Source organism: Tupaia chinensis, unplaced genomic scaffold, assembly GCF_000334495.1.
Source record: "Tupaia chinensis unplaced genomic scaffold, TupChi_1.0 Scaffold000251_1, whole genome shotgun sequence".
Taxonomy (NCBI): Eukaryota; Metazoa; Chordata; class Mammalia; order Scandentia; family Tupaiidae; genus Tupaia; species Tupaia belangeri.
Window position 1 is genome coordinate 890,650 of NW_006159731.1, and position 11,439 is coordinate 902,088.

General features: G+C 42.7%; 1 pseudogene; it reads left to right on the top strand.

Annotated features, from left to right (window-relative positions):
• The first annotated feature begins 204 nt into the window (after positions 1-204).
• Positions 205-11,439, top strand: part of LOC102483068 (60S ribosomal protein L10-like) — a 19,067-nt pseudogene continuing 7,832 nt past the window's right edge.

Below are 11,439 nucleotides of genomic sequence, written 5' to 3' on the forward strand. Positions count from 1 at the left end.
GTCACTTACATGTACAAGATCGCAGGAGGAGAATGGAGACGAGATTGTTGCATGATCGTCCCCCCGGGGGGTGGGTTGGTGATTTCTCACTTTTTCCCTCTGTGTCTAAGGCGAGTACACCATATCAAAAATCTCCCAGAAAGAAACACCCATTTCTTTCTCTGGGTCTGGTCACTCAGTTTTGAGGCAGCAGAAAGCTAGCAAATGGAAGCAGGTAAACCTGATCAGGGTGGAAAATTCCCCGCCCAAGGTAATGTAGGCAAGAAGGTAAGTGGGCTCTTTGCCTCGGGCGCACCACCGAAGATCTTGGTGTCAGCCAAGGGCCGCTGCCCTGCCCGGTGTTACCGGTATTGTAAGAACAAGTCGTACCCAAAGTCGCGCTTCTGCCGAGGTGTCCCACATGCCAAGATCCACATCTTTGACCTGGGGCGGAAGAAGGCAAAAGTGGATGGATTCCCACTCTGGGGCCACATGGTGTCAGATGAATATGAGCAGCTCTTGTTGGAGGCCCTGGAGGCTGCCCGTATTTGTGCAAACAAGTACATGGTGAAAAGAAGTTGTGGCAAAGATGGCTTTCATATCCGAGTGCAGCTCCACCCTTTCCACGTCATCCGCATCAACAAGATGTTGTCCTGTGCTGGAACTGACAGGCTCCAGACAGGTATGAGGGGTGCCTGTGGGAAGCCCCAGGGCATGGTAGCCAGGGTCCACATTGGCCAGGTTATCATGTCCATCCGCACCAAGCTTCAGAACAAGGAGCATGTGATTGAGGCCCTCCGCAGGGCCAAGTTCAAGTTCCCTGGGTAGACAGACGATCCACATCTCAAAGAAGTGGGGCTTTACCAAGTTTAATGCTGATGAATTTGAAGATGTGGTGGCTGAAAAGCCTGTGGTGTCAAATACATCCCCAGTCGTGGTCCCCTAGACAAGTGGAGAGCCTTGCACTCATGGGGGTTCATACTGTACTGCCCTTCCTTAATCACAGTTATCAATAAATCTTCTGATCTCCTAAAAAAAAAAAAGGGGGGGGGAGAAGGTGGCGTTGTGGTTAAGGTGCTGGACACTCCCACATGGCCAACCACGGTTTGAGTCCCGGACCTGGCAACTTCCTTTCTCCCTTTCCCTCTCTCTCTCTCTCTCTCTCTGAGTCTCTCTCTGGTCAAATTAAAATAAATGAATGAATAAATAAAATTAAATAAATAATAATTAAAAAAAAAAAGATAAGTGGGATACGTCTAGCTGATTAAGCCACATTTGAAATAGCCAATGAAGGACCAGCAGGTGGTGGGGTGGTTGAGGCATGGGACTCCTACATGATTGACCATGGTTCAAGTTCTGATCTGGTGGCTTGCTCTCCCCCCCTTAAATAAATAATTAAATAATTCTTTTTAAAAAAAGCCAATGAGAGAGACCAGCAGATAGTGTAATGGTTACATCGTTGTACTCCCAAGTACCCGATCATGGTTCGAGTCTCTGATTCCATGGCATAAAACACACTAGACACGTGCGTGTGAGTGCCCAAAACCCCAAGAGGGGAATGGAAGAGAATGGATTCCAGGATGGCCATCCCCCTTGGGGGGTAATTTCTGCTTCAAGGTGGTGGCCAAACCACTCTTTGAAACACTGTTCCTTCCAGTGAAATGTCTGTTCCATTGCCCCCACCTGGAAAGAACCAGAAGTATAGGATTAATCCCTTAAGAGGTCCACTTCTGTCAAAGGAAATAAACAAATTTGCAAAAATTCCTGCAAATATAACTTTCCAAAAAAAGTTTAGGGTCCAGCAGGTGGTGTGGTGGTTGAGGAACTGGACTCTGACATGGCCAACAGCAGTTTGAATCCTGGACCTGGCGGCTTGTGTTCTCACTTTCTTTCTCTCTCTCTAATAAGCACACATGCTCTATAGCAAATTGATAATAATAAATACAATAAAGTGGATAATTCTTTAAAAAAATTTTATTTTGGGGCCAGCAGGTAGCATGGTGGTTAAGGCACTGGACTCCCCACATGGATGACTGTGGTTCGAATTCCAGTCATGGTGCCACGCATGTGTGTGTACATGCCCAAACTCACAAAAGGAGAAAGGAGGACCAGGGATTATGGAGTGGCCATCCCCCCTGCAGGGTGAATTCTCACTTTCCTTTTCTCTGTCTCTCCAGTAAGGGTGTGCACCTGTGAGACCAACCCCTAAATGACCTTTAGTTAATTTCCTGTCAGAAAATAAGGAGATGGGTACCAAAGCACTCCCTACTGGCAGTCCACACCCAGAGATGGGGCCCACGAGTCCACAAAGGCAAGTTAGCTAATCAAGGTAGCCTGCCGTTTTCCTGACCCTACCCTTCCCCTACTCCCATATAAACATATCTTGTCTCCTCCTTGGTAAAGTGGGCTGAATCACCTCCAGCTTCAAGTCCTCAGGTGCTCTTTCAATGAACTTTCCTTTTATTCCTGAAATGGCCACCTCCTGAGTCTTACTCTGAACTGGGACAGTGCCCTATGGCAAAAACTTAAAAAAATTAAAAAAATAGTTGAGACCAGCAGATGGCGTAATGGCTATAATGTTGAACTCCCATGTAGTGGACAGTGGTTCGAGTCCTGGACCTGGTGGCTTAAACTCATGTCAGGAGCGTGTGTGCCCAAGATCCTGAGAGGAGAATGGAGGAGGGAGTGCGGAGTGGCCATCCCCCCTGGGGAGGTGATTTCTTGTTTTCTGTCTCTTTGTCTCTCTGTCTCTCTCTCTGTCTTTCTGGCGAGTGCATGTACCCTATAGCAAAAACCTCTCTGAAAAAAAGTTATTTTTTTCTCACGAGAGAGAAAGGGAGATAGGCAGTCCAACCAGGATCTTCACACAACTACACTGCTGCCTCTTGTCAGTGTCAGCTATCCTGAATCCTGAAAGGGTGAGTGAAAGGGCACAGTTAGTACCTCCAGGTGCCTTAGGCATTTCAGTGGGAAGGGCACATCCAATACTTCTCAGTTGTCTCCATCTCTGGCATTTTCTTTTTCTTTTCTTTTTTTTCTTTTTTTTTTTTTAGGGATTAACCTTTGGATGTTTGTTTCTTATCTTGGGCTCTGCGGGAGGGAAGGCAGGGCCTCCAGGCAACCTTGAAAGCTCTTGGTGGGCAGGGGAGAAGGCCTAAGGGTCAAAGTGTCTGATAGTTCTGTCCAGGTGGGAAGGTACATTCCCTAGTGAGGAATTCTTTGGGATTAGAGAAAGATTTCTATCTGAAGGGAGGGGAAGAGAGGAGAGCTGCTTGATCTATGGGCAGATGGCTGACTCACCCAGAGATAACAAAAGGACCCAGATGTTGTAAAAGACCACCTGGCAGGAGCCAGCAGATGGGGAAGCAGTTATGTCACTGGACTCCCACATGGTTGACTGTGGTTCGAGTCCCAGGCCTAGTGGCTTTAAACTTATCCCGGGCACACATGTGTGCATGCCCAAGATCTCAGGAGGAAAATAGGGACAAGGCATTGCAGTGTGGCCATCCTCCTTGGGGGGAGGGGGTGATTTCTCACTTTTCCTTCTCACTGTCTCTGTTTCTCTCCTAGTGAGTGCATGCATAGGGTAAGAACCTCTGTCAAGGGACCTTCTTCTGGTCCCATACAATTTTTTAAAAATAATTATTTTATTTAACTTTATTTATTTAAACATTTATTTTAATTTGACCAGAAAGGGACAGAGAGAGAGAGAGAGAGAGAGAGAGAGAAGGCGAGAAAGCAAGCCACTGGATCCGGGACCCAAACTGTGATTGGCCATGTGGGAATCCAGCATCCTCAACCACCATGCCACCTGCTGACGCCTCATAAAGTTGTTTTATAAGAGTTAAATGGTTTGCTTATTAGAACAGCAAAGTTCTGAAACATATTTACATGGAATTAAAAGTGTAGTGCAGGGGGTGGCAGGTGGAGTGGTGGGTAAAGGTGCTGGATTCCCACATGGCTGACCATGGTTTGAGTCCCAGACCTGACGGCTTGCTTTCTTGCTTTCCCTTTCTCTCTGTCTCGCTGGTCAAACTAGAAAACAATAACAAATGGATTTAAATAAATAAATAAATAAATGCTTCTTAAAAATATGTGGTGCAAAAAGAAACAAAAACTACAATGAAGGTGTCGTGCATATTATTACCATTGTATTATAATGTTCAAATTGTTTTGTAATTTGGCCTTCTACTTCTGTGTCATGTATTCCTTTATGACACCTGACTTATTCTTTTTTTTTTTTTTTGGAGAGGTTATTGTTATAGGGCGCGTGAGCTCGCCAGAAAGACAGAGAGAGACAGAGATAGAAAGCAGGAAACCACTTCCCCCCCCTGGGGGGGATGGCCACGCTGCAATCCCTTCTCCATTCTCCTCCTGGGATCTTGGGCACACACGCACACACACCCAGTGTGGGTTTAAGCCACCGGGTCTGGGACGTGATCCGCGGTCAGCTATGTGGGAGTTCAGCGACATAGCCATTACGCTAACTGCTGGTTCCGACACCTGACTTATTCTGCAGGACTGAATATCACTTTTTTCATATGCCGTGTTAAATAAAATCTATAGGAGGCTGTTGATTGGCTAAGCTTATATACTAGGTTCAAAAGAGCAAACCAAAACGGATCTACTCAAGGCGAATTCCACACCACCAACCTGAAACAAAATTGTTCATCTGACCTTTTGAGAAATCAGAAGAAAGAGAAAAAAATAGCCAGATTCTCAGCATAATAAGGAAGTCCCCTCCGCTTTAACCTTTACAAGAAAAGTAACCTGAAAATGACCAATCTGTCTTTTTGTTCTGTTTCTGTTTCTTCAGTCTTTTTCTGCCTGTACACCAAATTCCTCTCCTCAGCTCATCAGAATACCGAATTTGGGCTAACCCCTGGCCCCAGGGTTAAAGCAGCTGGATCCCACATAACTGACTACATTATTTAAGTCCCAGACCAGTGGCTTAAGAAACACTCCCAATGCGTGTACGTGCATGCTCAAAATTCCGAAAGTGAGCTGGAAGAGAAGGGATTGTGTTGTAGCTGTATTCCATGGTTCTTTCTCGCTTTCTCTCACAATGCTCTCTGTCTCCCTGTGGCAAAATTTTAAAAAATGGAAGAAAACTAAAGTCTATTTTGTAGAATGAGATGTTGCTCTGTTCTATTAGGTTTTCAGGAACATCATGAAGTATTTTTCTATGTAAAATGTGTCATGACTTTCCCAACAATCCAACAGAATCAAAAAGCCAATTGTGGGGCCAGCAGGTGGCATGGCGGTTAAAGGTGCTGGATTCTCACACGACCAACAGTGGTTTGAGTCTTGGACCTGGCAGCTTGCTTTCTCCCTTTCTCTCTCTCTCTAGCTCTCTCTGGTCAAATTAAAAAGTAATAATAAATGGGAATAAATAAATAAATCATTCTTTAAAAAAAAAAAGCCAATTGCATGTTTAAACTGCATTTCTTGTAATTTTGTCTCCCCTCCCCCACACGGAGGGCATGTGCACTGTCGAGAGACAGAGGGAGAGGAGAAAGCACCCCCATAGGCATGGTCACATTGCCATCCCTTCTCCTCCATTTTTCCCTCCTGTCTGGATTTTGGACATGCAAACACAAAGCACTCAGTGTGTCTCCCATGTCTGGGACTTGAACCGTGTGGTTGACCATAAGGGAATCTAGTACCTGTAAATAGTAGTCCGTGGGGCTGCCCATAAAGATGAAATATTAAGAACTTTAAGACAGAATATTAAACCAATTGTGAAGCTCTTCTGAGTTGTACACTCTTGGTCCTTTTAGAATGTTTACTATGCTTCAAGCAAGAGATAGAAACTACTGTGACATTTGGGGACATCATCTGAAATTAAAAGTAAGCATTTTTTGGGGGCCAGCAGGTGGCATGGTGGTTGAGGCACTGGAGTCCCATATGGCCAATCATGGTTTACGTCCCAGACCTGGTGACTTGCTTCCTCACTTTCCCTCTCTCTCTTTCTCTCTCTCTCTCTGGTGTGTGCAAGTGCCTTATAGCAAATTAAAAAATAATAATTATAACAAATAAAATTAAATGATTTCTTTAAAAAAAGTATTTCTAGAAGTTTCCTTTTTTCTTTCTTTCCCTTTCTTTCTCTCTCTCTCTTTCTTTTCTTTTCTTTTTTTCTTTTTTTTTTAATACTGCCAGAGGATGACACATGTAAGGAAAGAGATAAAGAGAGAGAGGGAGAGTAAGAAAATATCCCCCATGGGACATGGTCATGTCACGATCCCTTTTCCTCAATTTATCCCTCTTTTCTTCAGGATTTTTGGGGTATTCACACATATGCATCCAGCATGTTTCTCAAGCTGCCAGGTCTAGATTCAAACCACACATTTGACCATGCAAGATCCAGTTGCCTTAACCACCACTCTGGCCCAAAGTTTTTTTATTTCTCTCATAGAAAATATTGGAGAGGTTAAATGTATTATTTTAAAAGTGACAGCCTGGGACCAGCAGATGGCTGGTTACATTGCTGGACCCCCTCATGGCTGACTGCAGTTCAAGTCCCAGACCTGGTGGCTTGAAACTTATACCAGGCATGTGTTTGTGCAAGTCCAAAATCCTGGGAGGAGAATGGAGGCATGGCCATTCCCCCAGGGAGTGATTTCTTGCTTTCTGTCTCTCCAGTGAGTGCATGTGCCCCATAGCAAAAATCTCTCTCTAAAAAAAAAAGCCAGCCTATATTTCTGGTATATATTCTATTTCAGGGCAACTAAATAGACTATAAGAAAAGATTCCTTTTCTTCTTATTTCTTTCAGTTTGCTATAGGAATTGCACGCTCGCTGGAGTGAGAGCGAGATAGAGAGGGAAAGAAAGAAATCCTACGGGGGGATGCCTATGCTGCAATCTCTTCTCATTTTCCTCTCAGAATTTTTGGGCCATATGCCCAGAGGGTTTCTCAAGCCACAGGTCTGGGACTTGCACCATGCCGTTGGACAGTGAAATCAACTACCTTAACTACCACACCTCACTGGCTGGCCCTATTTCTCATTCTTAAACTTTATATAAACGGAAACTAACTAATGTGTATTCTTTTTTCAGTTTGCTATAAACTGTGTGCGTTGCCAGAGACAGAGAGACAGAAAGAGAGAGAAAGAAAGCACCTCTTGGGGGGAATGGCTATAATGCATTTCCTTCTCCATTCTCCTCTTGGGATTTTGGGTATGCATACACATGTGCCCAGCATGTTTTTCAAGGTCCAGGACTTGAACTATGTAGTCAACCATGTGAGATCCAGTTTCCCTAACCATCGCATCACTGCCTGGCCTCAGTTTAACCTATAAAAATTAGCTATACCAGAATAATATGAGAAATTATTATTATTATTATTATTTTGGAGAGGTTTTTGCTATAGGGCGTGTGTGCTTGCCAGAAAGACAGAGAGAGACAGAGAGACAGAAAGCAAGAAATCACCCAGTGGGGATGACCACGCTGCAATCCCTTCTCCTCCATTCTCCTCTTGGGCATGCACGCACACGTGTGCCCGGCGTGAGTTTAAACCACTGGGTCTGGGACTCAAACCATGATCAACTACATGGGAGTCCAGTGACATAGCCATTATACTAACTGCTGGTCCCATGAGAAATTATTTTTAAAGAAACTTTGAGCTATATATTAGTGATTATGGCATGTAACATACATGAGAAATTTTTAAATGAGAACTTAACTGGTAATGCCAAATAAATAATAATAGCTGATAATGCCTCACAAACTCTTTCATGTTAGTACAATAGCTACAATATTTAAGAGATGAAAAAATAGATATGTGAGGGCCAGCTGATGGCATGGTGGTTAAGGTGCTGGACACTCCCATGTGGCTGACCGTGGTTCAAGTCCTGGACCTGGTGGTTTGCTTTCTTACTTTCTCTTTCTCTCTTGTGCTCTCTCTCACTCTGTCCCTCACTGGTCAAATTAAAATAAGTAAATAAAGTTAAATAAAATAATTCTTTTTAAAAAATATATATGTGTAGGTGAAATAATATTGCTCAGATACTATGGCAGTGGTAGAAGAAGAAAGTCAAGGTCTAGTCCTGTGGCCTAGTGGCTAAGGGAGCCTGATCTCACATGGCTGACTGTGGACCAAATCCTGTCAGCATAAAAACCTGCCAGGTGTATGTGTGTATGTGACCCAAATTCCAACAGAATGGAGAAATAGAGAAGGGATTGGAGCCTGACCACATGTCACTGCAGGGTGTTTTCTGCCTTTCCCTTTCTCTTTCTCTCTGTCTCTTTCTGGTGAGCACATGTGCCCTGTGGCTTATAAAAATCAAATAAATATATAAAAAGAATGTACAAAGGTTCTTCAAAAAGTGCTTAGAAAATTCATATTATGAAAATGCATGGATTTCAATGTATTTTGCACTAAAATAAGCTCATGCTTCAATTCCATTTTCCATGAACTTCTTGGGGTCCCCTCAGACAGCTGTGATTATTTCACCTTTGTCCCAGGTCACAAGGAAAACTTTAAAGGATTGCTGATCAACAGGAATGGGTAGCTTGGGACTCAATCCCAGAAGAGGGCAGCCAAGAGCTGCCTTAACTATTGAGTGAAAACCAGATGTCCCCTTTAAGGCTGATTTTTATTTACTTATTTATTTATTTTTTAAGAATGATTTTTTACGTAACTTTATTAATTATTATTATTATTATTATTATTTTCCATTTTGATCAGAGAGAGACAGGGTTAGGGGAAGTGAGAAAGTAAGTCACCAGACCAGGACTTGAACCACTGTTGGCCATGTGGGAGTCCAGTGCCTTTAACAACCATGCCACCTGCCGGTCCCAAGGGTGATTTTCATAGAAGAGCTTCTTGTCCATTGTGCAAAATCCTGGAGAGTTGTAAGACCATTTGAGTTCTAGGAATAAAAATTAGTAGAATTAGAGGAAGCCAAGGAAATAATTCAGGTATCCTAAGCAAAAGCAGAGTTGCTGGTGATTGTCAAAGTCAGGGAGAAGAGATGATATGAGGTCAGGTTCTACAAAGAGAACAGGTTGGAAAACTTAATCTTTTTCATTTTTTCCTTTCTTTTTTTTTTTTTTTTCTTTTTTAGTTTTGCCATAGGGTGCTTACACTCCCAGAAGAGAGAGAGGAAAAGTGAGAAATCACTCCCTGAAGGATGGCCATACCACAATCTCTTCTCCAGACTCCTCAGGGTTTTGGGTATCCCATAGGGTACATGTACTTACCCCATGTTTTTCAAACCATCAGTGTGGGACTCCAACTGTGTTGTTGACCATGTGGGATCCAGCCACCTTCACCACTCCATTAGCTGGCCCTAAAATAAAATTTTTAAATAAACCAATATTAGGATTACGTAGCTGGCTTGATATTAAGCAATGAATTGAGAGATATGATTAATTAAATAATAGATTCATGGAAATGAGTAGGAACCTCAGAAACAGAGCCTTATTAATTAATTAATTAGTTAATTAGTTAATTAATTGTCACAGGGCTTTTGTGCTCACTAGACCGAGACAGAGAAAGAGGAGGAAGCACCCCCTATTGGAGTGTAGGCATGTTGCAGCCCCCTCTCCTTCATTTCTCTTTCCTGTTGGGATTTGGGGCATGCATGCACATGTGCCTGGAGCATCTTTCAAGCCTCTGGAACTGAAACTCAAGCCATTATTAGCCATGTAGGATCTGGTTTCCTTAACCATTAGGCTACAGGACAAGACCAGAAATAGAAACTTATCAAATATGATAATTTAATATATAATAAAAAGCACATTACTAAATAAAGGCAGAAGAAAGAGTGATTTTATGAATGCTGAGACAACCAATAATTTTCTCCAGTTGATAATCTGGAGGAAATGAACAGAAAACCATTCAGTATATATGTTCCAAAATAAGACTGAAGTAGAGTTTTTTATTTAATAATTTTCTACATGTTTTTAATTTATTACCTTATTTAATCTTTAAAATTATTATTATTTAATTTTATTTATTATTATTATTATTTTTACATTTGCTATAAGGAATATACACTCACTAAAGAGAGAGAGAGAGAAAGAAGGAAAGTGAGAAAACAAGCCACCAAGTCTGAGACTCAAATCGTGGCTGGTCATGTGGGAGTCTAGTGCCTTAGCCTCCACGCTACTTGCTGGTAGCCACTTTATTTCATCATTAATTAGTTTTCTCCTTTATTTATTCATCAATACCTAATATGGTAGAAGGGGCAAGGGATCTCTCTGGGGCCTTTTTCTTTCTTTGTTTGTTTGCTTTTAGCTTTTTCCCATAGGGTACATGCACTCACCAGAGGGAGACAGAAAGAAGGAAAGTGAGAAATCATCTCCGAGGGGAATGAGTATTCTCAAGTGTTTTCTCCTCAATTCTCATCTCTGGATTTTGGGCACATGCACACACATGCCCAGCGTGATTTCCAAGCAGCCAGGTCTGGGACTTGAACCGTGGTCATCTATGTGGGAATCCAGCACCTTAACTAGCATGCCAGCTACTGGCCCCAAGAAGAAGAAAGGATCACCCTCTACATGGTCTGGTTGTACCATGATCTCCTTCCTTTAGCCCTCTAGTCCATAAAATCTTGGGCATTTGCACGCATGTCTGGAGTGTATCGGGCTGATTTACTTGCCTGGGGGTTTGAGCTGTGGTTGCTATGAGGGATCTAGCTTCTTTTGAGCAATGCATTACAATGATGCCTTAGAACTGGCCCTTTATTTAATCTCTACAGCAACTTTGCAAGGTAAATACACTTCTTACTATTATTTTATTGCTGCATAAATTGAGGCAGAGAAAATTTAATAAACTTTTTTTTTTTTTGGAGAGATTTTCACTATAGGGCGCGTGCGCTCGCCAGACAGAGAGAGACATAGAGACAGAAAGCGAGAAATCCCCCCCCGGGGGGATGGCCACGCCGCAATCCCTTCTCCTCCATTCTCCACTCGGGATCTTGGGCACACACGCACACGCGCCCGGCATGAGTTTAAAACCACCGGTCCGGGACGCAAACCATGGTCGACTACGTGGGAGTCCAGCGACATAGCCATTACGCTAACTGCTGGTTACTGAAAATTTAATAAACTTATCCACCATCAAACAATTAGTATGTGGAAGGATTAGGATTTGAATCTGAGCAATATATCAGAAATTTGTGCATTTAAAAAAAATTACTAAAAGCTGCATACATATGCCTAAGACAGAAAGAGAAAAAGAGAGAGGGAGAGACAGGTACCATTGACAGGGTTTGAATATGCTGCAATCTTTCAGCCTCCCAACCAGCCAAGCTCACAGATACTTGTGAACATGTAATGTGTGTTCAAGTAGACCAGGAAACAGTAATCAGATCTTCCACATGGCTTCACTATCTCATAGCAGTGCCCTACTGCCTTAAACAATATGGTTGACCCAAGGATTACAGAATTATTTTTAAAATGCTGAGATTATATATATATATATGTGTGTGTGTGTGTGTGTGTGTGTGTGTGTA